The 11,038-nt window shown below is 38.2% G+C and overlaps 1 protein-coding gene across 7 annotated transcripts in view; it reads left to right on the top strand.

The window, feature by feature from the left end:
• Rabgap1l (RAB GTPase activating protein 1 like) overlaps positions 1 to 11,038 on the top strand; it is a 723,114-nt gene that overhangs the window by 192,382 nt on the left and 519,694 nt on the right. The window lies entirely within an intron of this gene.

Genomic DNA, 11,038 nt, shown 5'->3' with positions numbered 1-11,038 from the left:
GTAGAGTTTAAAATCTTGGCTCTTACTGTGGTACAAGCCCAAAATGAGAACAATTTTTAGACACTGGATTTCATTGTAATAAGGCAGTACCTCAATGACCCTCATATCGCCAAAAGATTTTACCTCCATCGTAGCTAAGCTGAGAGTTGACACTTCTGCTGCACTGAGGAATGAAATGTAGGGACGATTTTTGGATACAGACTTCCTTCTATGGTCAAAACTATTTGACTTGAGTGAGTGACTTTATTCTCAGCCTACAGAGAACAGGTTACATTCATTTAGGAAATGGTGTGTGTATTAAGATGGTCTATCATAAAGTCATTCACCAACTGTTTCAATGAACAATGGTTTTGCTTGGAGGGTGGCACAGACATTAGGTGAGGGTAAGAATCTGGTTCATTGGCTGTGATAATTTGGAAAATCATTCATCTCAGAGAAAGAGTAACTTATAAAGTCCTCTTCTTCAAACTTGATACAAGAGCTACAAATGTCAAGCAAAGCATTCAGTCTCACTCTTCGTTGTTCTCTTTCCTACAAGCCACCTCCCAAGTTAATTGTCTATGTCTCCTTTGGGTATATAAATACTTTTGAAATATATAAGCTGTTCTGAAAACCATAGTATAGTGTAAAGACATGAAATAAACAATATTACTAGTAGAGAGGCTGAGATAGGAGAAGCAAGATTTCAAGACCCTTATGTTGTATACAGCAAGACACTGTCACAAACAAGCTCAAAGTTATACCCAACTCTTAAGGAGTTTACAGGCCAGTAAGGAATTAGTCAAGCAGAAAAAAATTTCATGGTGACCTGCTGTAGCTTGGTGTGAGCCAAGTGACAGGAAAACACAGAGACTGAACTGGCCAACTCTTCACAATGCTGGACATGTTGAGGAAGTGAGTTGGTGGTATATGGTGGGCATTGTATCTATTGCTGTCATATGCCTTCTTTAGTGACTCTTATGGCTTCAGCAGCTTGATCCTTCTCTTTCTGAGAAGAGCTCACTATAGCCCCAGCTGATGGGCAACTCTCTGTAGGCCAAACTAGTCCTGAACTTACAGAGATTGCCTTTTTTATATTTCTGTTCCAGTTGCTGATACAATGTCACACACCACTGTGTATGGCTGGTGATGTCATTCTTATTTTTACCACTGAAGAAGTAAGAATCACATTTGAACCCATTACGTTGAAAACTCTAAAAATATATGGTCCATTAAGTCTTTATTTATAAGTTTTTGAAATTTTATTATTCCATTACTTGCCCCTTTTCTTTTTCCTCCAACCCTTCCTATGCACCCTCTTTACTCTTTCTCATGGCCTCTTTTCTTTAATTGCCACCATACACACACTCCTAAATACATAAATGCAACCTGCTTAGTTTCCCTGGCCCTTACAATCTTCCCCTTCCATAATGATTGAACATTAAGTGCAGGAATTTTGTTGAAGATTTATTAGTTGTGACTGGGAACCATATGATCTTTTTTTCCTCTGCATTTTTATTGTTTGTGGTTTTCTGTTATGGTCTCCATCTGTTGTAAAGAGAAGTTTCTTTATGAGGCATGAGAACTACACTTAGCTGTGGTTATACATTAGAATGTAGTTATGAGTTATGTTAGTTTAATACAGTTATATGTTCTTTTCTAAGCTCCATGACTTCACTAGCCCAAGGTGGTTGGCTAGGGTTCAAGTTACAGATGTGGTTTCTCTCATGTTAAGCACACATTACTGCATTTTGTCTAGTAAAGAGTCTTTAAAAAGAAGTTGAGAGAAAAAAACCAATGCTCTTCTTCCGTCTGTTTGGGGTATTCAAGAAGATTTTTAATTGATCTCAGGATTGTGTAAGAGCCAAAGTCAACCTGTAAGCCCCACCTGTTCAAAGATCAGGAACTTCATGAAAGGCTGGGAGTTGTAGCTCTTAGAAAATAATGGGCAATGTGGTGGCCTTTTGGTTTGGTTCTTAAGAAGCCCCTACAACACATGGCCCATCCAGTCCTTGTGGTTTCAGACAATGACCTGACCAGAGTCCATCTGGTTAGTATTTAATTAAAGTTTGCTTTAAAGTTTGACTCAAAAAGTTGGAACTGTTTTTATTTAAGGACTCCCAGGATTAACTACTATTCTGCCTGGCAGTGGTGGTGCATGGCTTTAATCCCAGCACTTGGGAGGCAGAGGCAGGCGGGTTTCTGAGTTTGAGGCCAGCCTGGTCTACAGAGTGAGTTCCAGGATAGTCAGGGCTGCACAGAGAAACCCTTTCGGTCATCAATGGGAGGAGAGGCCCTTGGCCCTGTGAAGGTTCTATGCCCCAGTGTAGGGGAATGCCAGGGCTAGGAAGTGTGAGAGGGTGGGTTGGTGAGCAGGGGGAGGGGGGAGCAGGGAGGAGGGAAGGAACAGGGTTTTTTGTTGTTGTTGTTGTTGTTGTTTTCATTTTTGTTTTTTTTTTTAATTTTTTTTCGGAGGGGTAACTGGGAAAGGAGATGACATATAAATAAAGAAAATGTCTAATTAAAAAAAACCCAAAAAACAAAACAACCCCTCCCCCAACACACACAACTATTCTGTTCCTATTTGAAAGTGCATGGGTCTTCAATTGGAATCAGCAGTAAAACAGAGCACCTGACCTCGTGTTTACTGTTAAATGGGTGTGTCTCAGTAGACTTGAGTTTCCACAATGGACAAATGTGATTTGCTGCTCCTGCCTGTGATTTCCTGCCCTGAGCTGAGGTTACTATTGCCTCTAAGGGATGCCCTGAAGTTTGTACCTGAGTATGACAGCATTCTTTACACTCATATTGTCATTGAGACGTAACTAGCATTCTTTAACATTTTTGAGGTGATCTCAGAGGATATCTACCCTGTTGCCTCTATAGAAACAAGCAAATAGAATTCAAAGTTTCTGGAATCAGGATGAAATCTTAATTGCTGGCATGAGAAGCCACTGAGTAATAGTCACGTTTTCACATAGTCTGAGCCATTTGTTGTGGGGGAGGCTGTGTATATTTTAGGACAATTTGAATGTTATATCTTTTTGCAGGATTGTATGTGCAGTTTCTGTAACTGTATGACCTGTATGATACAGTTGATCATATCTTCTAATTAGTTTTTAATAACACAACAGATACTAGGTTGTAGGTTTCTGCTTTTATAGATGGGATCAGTACATTAAAACCACAGCGTAGCTAATCGATATTCTTTCAGAAATGACATAGTCATTAGCTTTTCTCCTACACTTGAATTCTTGCTTTTTACCCCTAGATGAATATTTTGTTTTAAAAGTACATGTGCATAAATATACAGCTACTGTTTCTGTTCAAAGAATTTATGTTTTGTTGTTTGAAAGAACTGAATTTGAGTCACACATCTCTTTGGAAGACAGTTTTGATCTTAAGAGCCTCTGGTATTGGAGCTGGAGAGATGGCTCAGCAGTTAAGAGCACTGACTGCTCTTCTAAAGGTCCTGAGTTCAAATCCCAGCAACCACATGGTGGCTTACAACCATCCATAATGAGATCTGATGCCCTCTTCTGGTGTGTCTGAAGACAGCTACAGTGTACTTACATATAATAAGTAAAAATAAAAATAAATTAAAAAAAAAAAGAGCCTCTGGTATTTAAAGATTAGGAGTGATCATAGCTTCTCCTGGGATTGTGCAAATTAAAGTGATGAGATGTTTCTCATACACTAAGTACTCAGTATGTTGTCCACCACAAACAATAAGGAGTGTAATGGTGATGAGAATAGTAATACTTGAGATCAGCAGTACCGTATGCTTCTATGTTATTGTATAGGCTAGGTTAGTTTACATCACAGTTTTACCACAAGTACCTGTGTGACTACCAGCTGATTGGATTGTAATATGGAGTGTCAGATTCATCCCCACTTCTAGTGATGAGTGTCATGGAGAATTTGAAGGCCAAAACTTAACTTGGTAGTGATTTTATGTATTATTGCTTCAGTAACCATACAAATTCAGTATATCATAAAGTCAAAAGATACTCCCTGAAAACCAAACAGATTTGGAACTGGTAAGATTACTCAGCTGTTAAAGATGTTTAGTGGGCAAGCCTGGCCACCTAGATTTGAACTCTAGAACCCACATACAATTGCCAGGGGAGAATTCAAGCTACAAAGTTAGTTGTTTACAGACCTCCACACGTGCTCCATGTCATGTATGCTACTTCTATCATGTTCTCACCCATTCTCTCTGTTGGTCGGTCGGTCTGTCTGTCTGTCTGTCTGTCTGTCTGTCTGTCTCTCTCTCTCACACACACACACACAGAGAGAGAGAGAGAGAGAGAGAGAGAGAGAGAGAGAGAGAGAAAGAGAGAGAGAGAGAGAGGGAGGGAAAGAGAGGGAGGGAGGGGCAAGGAATAATAATGAAAAATATAGCTTCATTTAGGAATATAAGGGAAGTACTGTTTGCATTCACTTAAAAATGTGTTTTCAAGTATTCCAAACTGAGCTTAAAGTCACTCTGTAGCCAAGGATTGCCTTGAAATCTTGACCTTCTTGGTTCTGCCTTTGCAGTGCTAGAATTATAGGTATGTGTCACAATTCTCCATTTACATGATACTGGGATTAAATCTAGGGCTTCAAGCATCTGTGGCAGGCATTCCACCAACAGAGCCATGTCCACAACCCCTGCAATTCACCCTTTTTTTCTTGTTGTAGTGAAAATACTTTAAACAAAATTCATGATTTTACTTATTTAAAAAATATAGTATAATATATTCTTCTTATATTTGCAGTGTTGTTAGAATTCTCACTGGGAATCTAACAAACCTTGTGCAACACTCATCACCTTCAGAAGAAACACATAATCTCCAGCTGTCCCCCTCCACTCACTCCTAGGCAAATATTAATCTACTTATTTTCTGTTGTTGTGGACTTGGCTCTTTGAGCATATCCTTAGGTCTGTACAACATAAAATGTTATTTCACCTGGCACTGTATTTTCAGCATTCATTCATATTATAGCTTTTGTCATATGTCATTCCTTCATATACCTGAATAGCATTCTATTGGATGGATATCTCATACATGTTTTCTTGTATATAGTTATCAGCTCTTTCTACTTTTTGGTCACTTTGAGTAATGTCACTATGTTTTTGTGCAAGTTTTGGTATGAATGTATGTTTTTAGTGTTCTTGATTGAAATTGCTAAGTAATATATTTTTGGGAAAGTGCCCAATGGTTTTGGACAGCTGCCTAACTATTTTGCATAAAAGTTCTGTATTTTTTACATCCTGGTCAATACTATTATTTGATTGTAGCTATTCAAATGTGTATGAATTTGTACCTCTGATTTTTTTATTTGCCTTTTCTTAATGATTATTATTTTTAAAATCTTCCAGATTTCTTTCTGGCCACTTGTTTCTGTCTTCTTTGTAGAGCTATACATTAACATCTGTGCTCTTGTTTTGGGTAGTTTTATGTTAAATGAACATAAGCTAGAATTGTTTGGGAATAGGGATCCTCAATTGAGAAAATGCCCCCATAAGACTGGGCTATAGGTAAGCCTGTAAGCAATTTTTTAATTAGTGATTGAGCCTACTGTGGGTGAACCAACCCTGGACTTGTAGTCCTGGGTTCTATAAAGAAGTAGGCTGAGCCAGCCATGAAGAACAACCCAGTAAGAAACACTCTTCCATGGCTCCTGACTTCAGATTTCTGTCCCATCTTTACTCAGTGATGGACTGTTACCTAGAAGTGTAGGCAAAATTAACCTTCCTTCCAAACCTCCTTTTCACTATGGTTTTTTATTATAGCAATAGAAACCATAACTAAGACAATCCTTTTGAAAATGGCTTTGCTTTTTATTGTTGAGTTCTTTGCATATCTATGATATCAGTCACTTAAAATTCAGCAACCATTGCTGAGCATCTTTGGGGTCCAGGCTCTTGTTTCTAGCACTGTTGTCACACAATGATTTGATGTATGAGGAGTGCAGCCTAGGCAGGGCTAGATCCATGCATAGGTTGAGTTTATGGTGATATAAGGGGCTAAAGTTGGTATTATCACTATCCTCCTTCCTTCTCCTGGTCCTCTTCCTCCTCATCTTTGCTTCTTTTTCTCCTCCTCCCACGACTCCTCTTCCTTTGTCTTCAGAGGAAGGGTTCGTTTTCGCTTACTGTTTGAGGGTATACAGTTCATCACAGTAGGGAAGGCATACCAGGCAAAGCAGGAGGCAATTGGTCACATTGTATCTATATGCATAACGTACAGAGATGAATGCTGGTGCTCAACTCTATTTCTTTTTAAATTTAGTCATTGACTTTAGCCTATACTCTAGAGCAGCTTCCCATTCAGAGTGGGTCCTGCGTTAAATAAACTTCTCTAGAAAGATATACAGCTACATGCAGAGGTATGTTTCTATGGTGATTCTAAATCCTGTCAAGGTGATAACAATGATTAGCCATCCATGGTGCATCCTCCCTTCTCCTCTCCTGCCCCCTTGTCTCACTTTCTTTTCCTTCCTTCCTTCCTTCCTTCCTTCCTTCCTTCCTTTCTACCATTTTTTCTTTCCCCCTTTTCCTTTTGTGATAGTAAGGCTTGTACCCATGGTAATAAGCATTTTAATTAACATATCAACCCATTTTTACTTTATTTTTATATATGATCTCACTTAGTTTCCCATTCTGGCCCCAGACTTTGTTATTGTCCTGTTTTACCTCCAAAGGAGGTGAAGTTAGAGGCATGCTTCACTATGCCTGGCTCTCAATCCTTTTTTCCTGTGGTTAGCATCTTGTTTGTGTGGAATATAGAGGATGAAGTGACTTTATTGTTTGAGTGGACCAGGGATAATCCCACACAGGAGGCAGTGTATTATATCTGAGCAGGTTAGGAGGAGGGTGCAGTTAAGGAGTGGCTTATGGAATAATTCAGCTGCCTTTTAAGGACTTAACCTGGGTGTTTTCCTTCCCCCATGCCCACTCAAATTGTCTAGCTACATCCTTTATTCATGGTCAATACTTGTTCCTTCTTAAATAAGAACTCAGTACCAGTTGGTTTGCATTAGAACTAATACATATAATGAGCTTAAAGTGAATATCATATCAAGGTCATGTCACAAGGAAATATTTAATAGATCATTTAGAGCTAATGTACTGGAATTTAACCAGTAACTTCCAATGTCTATCCAGAAAGCGCTTGGGTTCATACTGTATGCTAGGTGTTGTAGGATGGTGATACAGATTGACATTTTAAATCATTTAAAAAAATCTGTTACTTATTGAAATCAAAACATGCAGAGTTATAAAGGGTCATTTCAGTTTTATAAACTTGGCATTTTAAAAATAAACGTGTATCACAGGGCAAAGTGGGAAATAGTTGCAAAATATTAGTTAAATTATTGATGCAAAAAATCCTCTTTGGAAAATTAAGTTAAAAACAAAACAAACAAAATCAACCAACCAAATAAAAAGCAAGCTCAAGAGTGGAATTCTGCATGAGCCTTGTTATACGTACATGCTAGGCATGTTGCTTCCTTCATCACTGGATGGGTGAAGAAAGCCTCATTGTTTATTACTGTCACATTATTGGTACTATGCAGAGGAAAAATAAAATAAGTGAAAAATCCAAAGGGCTAATAAATACCGTTAGTGTGATTTGGGACTTAGAAAGGTGTAATTCCTCTCTGAAGTTGTTTTCAGCTCCTTTAGAAAGATTCTCTATAAATGTCATATTTGGCTGTGATTCACTTTACTTATAAAAATTTAAGTTGTATTCCATAAACTGGCATTTGAATTAACTAATATGCTCTTTATCTAGTTTTTTTTTTTAAAGATTTATTTATTTATTTAATGTATGTGAGTACTGTAGGTGTACAGATGGTTGTGAGCCTTCATGTGGTTGCTGGGAATTGAATTTTTAGGACCTCTACTCGTTCTAGTCAACCCCAGTCACTCCAGTCGGCCTACTCGCTCTGGTCAATTCTGCTTGCTTAGTCTCTGCTTGCTCTAGCCCAAAGATTTATTTATTATTATACCTAAGTACACTGTAGTTGACTTCAGACGCACCAGAGGAGGGTGTCAGATCTCATTACAGATGGCTGTGAGCCACCATGTTGTTTCTGGGATTTGAACTCAAGATCTTTGGAAGAGTAGTCAGTGCTCTTACACCCTGAGCCATCTCACCAGCCACTCTTTATCTAGTTTTTTTTAGATTGTTTTAAATTAGATATTATAATAAACTCAATATATAACTTTATATACTATTTATACCATAAGAATTTGTTGGAATTCTTGGAATAGTGAGGTGACTTAGTAGGTAAAGGGACTTGCTGTCAAGCCTGATGACCTGAGTTCAGTACTATGATCCTGCATGTTTCAAAGAGAGAACTGAGGGGCTGGTGAGATGGCTCAGCGGGTGAGAGCACTCTTCCAAAGGTCCTGAGTTCAAATCCCAGCAACCACCTGGTGGCTCACAACCATCTATAATGAGATCTGATGCCTCTTCTGGGGTCTCTGAAGATAGCTACAGTGTACATATGTATAATGATAAATAAATCTTTAAAAAAAAAAAGAAACAGAGAGAACTTAGACCTGCTGGTTGCCCTTTGACCTACAAATGTGTAGCCCCTGCCAATAAAATGTAATAGTGACAGCTATTGGAAAAAACGGCCATGAATTTGTAATAGAACAGAGAGGGCTCTAGGGGAGGGCTTGCAATGAGCACAGGGAAGGGAGAAATATTGTGTTTATATTATAATCTCAAAAATTGAAAACTTAAAGAGAAAAACCCAAAAACTACATTTTAGTATTATTTGTCTAGTTGCTCCCCCCATATTTACTTTTTATTATCTAGATCCACAGCTTATTTATCAGTTATGTTTCTAAAAGGCACATGGTATTCCATTTTTACATACAAGCATTTTTGTTTCTGAGTGATAAAAAGACAAGGTAGAAATTGTTCAGAACATCTTTGTTCCTGAGCTAGAATGTCATGGGTATGCATAATTCTTCCCAAAGAGAGAACTTTCATTGTTACTGGTGTCAGAAGAATTCAATCACTTCCCCTTCGTAAGAGGCTGATCTTTGACATGTTTATGGAAACTGCTTAATCTTTTAATAGATGACTAATTTTTTTGAAGACAGCGCTGTGAAGTTTTTATCTTCCTATCTACAAAACCAATGTTAAAAAGGAACAATTTTCATTTGACTCTTAAAATTTTTTTCCAGTCTTAATATGTAAAAGTAGAATGGAGGTTGTAGATGGAAAACTCCTACTAATTTTTCACTCTATGTAATTTATATTTATATTTAGTTATTCTAAAGAAGTTTTTATTTTATAGTGAGAAATTTATTCTTAAGTTTCTTACTTTACAAGACCTTCAATTTTTTCCTTTTCTTTTATTATCCCTATAATATTTTTTGTTTTATTTTTTTAATTTTGGAAATTTATTGTTTTGATAGTTTTATTTATATTTTTTCTTTTTTGTTAGATATTTTCTTTATTTACATTTCAGATGTTCTCTCTTTTCCTGGTTTCCCCTCAGAAAAACCCCCCATTCCCTCCTCCCTCCCTCTGCCCACCAACCCACCCCCTCCTGCTTTCTGGCCCTGGCATTCCCCTACACTGGGGCATAGAACCTTCACAGGACCAAGGGCCTCTCCTCCCATTGATGACTAATAAGGCTATCCTTTGCTATATATATGCTGCTGAAGCCATGAGTCCTACCATGTGTACTCTTTGGTTGGTGGATTAGTCTCTGGGATCTCTGAGGGTACTAATTAGTTCATATTGTTGTTCGTTCTATGGGACTACAAACCCCTTCAGCTCCTTGGGTTCTTTCTGTAGCACCTTCATTGGGGACCCTGTGCTCAGGCTGTGAGCCTCTACTTCTATATTAGTTGGGCACTGTCAAAGCCTCTCAGGAGACAGCTATATCAGGCTCCTATCAGCCAGCACTTGCTGGGATCCACAATAGTGTCTGGTTTGGTGATTGTATATGGGAAGGATCCCCAGGTGGGCAGTCTCTGGATTGTCTTTCCTTCAGTCTCTGCTATCTTGGGTATTCTGAGCTTCTGGGCTAATTATCCACTTATCAGTGAGTGCATACCTTGTGTGTTCTTTTGTGACTGGATTACCTCACTCAGGATGATATTCTCCAGATCCATCGATTTGCCTAAGAATTTCATAAATTCATTGTTTTTAATAGCTGAGTAGTACTCCATTGTATAAATGTATCTACCGCAAAGAATGCCAATTAATCCATTCCTAACTCCTTGTACAAAGCTCAAGTCCAAGTGGATCAAGGACCTCCACATAAAACCAGATACACTGAAACTAATAGAAAAGAAAGTGGGGAAGAGCCTCGAGCACATGGGCACAGGGGAAAATTTCCTGAAGAGAATGCCAGTTGTTTATGCTCTAAGGTCAAGAATCGATAAGTGGGCCTTCATAAAATTGCAAAGCTTCTGTAAGGCAAAGGATACTGTCAATAGGACAAAATGGCAACCAACATATTGGGAAAAGATCTTTACCAATCCTACATCCGATAGAGGGCTAATATCCAATATATGAAAGAACTGAAGAAGTTAGACTCCAGAGAACCAAATAACCCTATTAAAAATGGGATACAGATCTAAACAAAGAATTCTCAACTGAGGAATACTGAATGTCTGAGAAACACCTAAAGAAATGTTCAACATTGTTAGTCATCAGGGAAATGAAAATCAAAACAACCCTGAGATTCTACCTCACACCAGTCAGAATGATTACGATCACAAACTCAGGTGACAGCAGATGCTGGAGAGGTTGTTGAGAAGGAAGAACATTCCTCCGTTGCTAGTAGGATTGCATGCTGGTACAACCACTCTGGAAATCAGTTTGGCAGTTCCTTAGAAAATTGGACATAGTACTACCTGAGAACCCAGCAATACCACTCCTGGGAATATACCCAGAAAATGCTCCAATATGTAATAAGGACACATGCTCCACTATGTTCATAGCAGCCTTATTTATAATAGCCAGAAGCTTGAAAAATATCCCTATAATTTTTATTAAAGTATAATTTATAATTTTTATTAAACTCCAGCCATTGC

Source organism: Mastomys coucha, unplaced genomic scaffold (assembly GCF_008632895.1).
Source record: "Mastomys coucha isolate ucsf_1 unplaced genomic scaffold, UCSF_Mcou_1 pScaffold1, whole genome shotgun sequence".
Taxonomy (NCBI): Eukaryota; Metazoa; Chordata; class Mammalia; order Rodentia; family Muridae; genus Mastomys; species Mastomys coucha.
The sequence above is the reverse complement of the archived record's forward strand: the minus strand, read 5'-3'. Positions and strand labels throughout refer to the sequence as shown.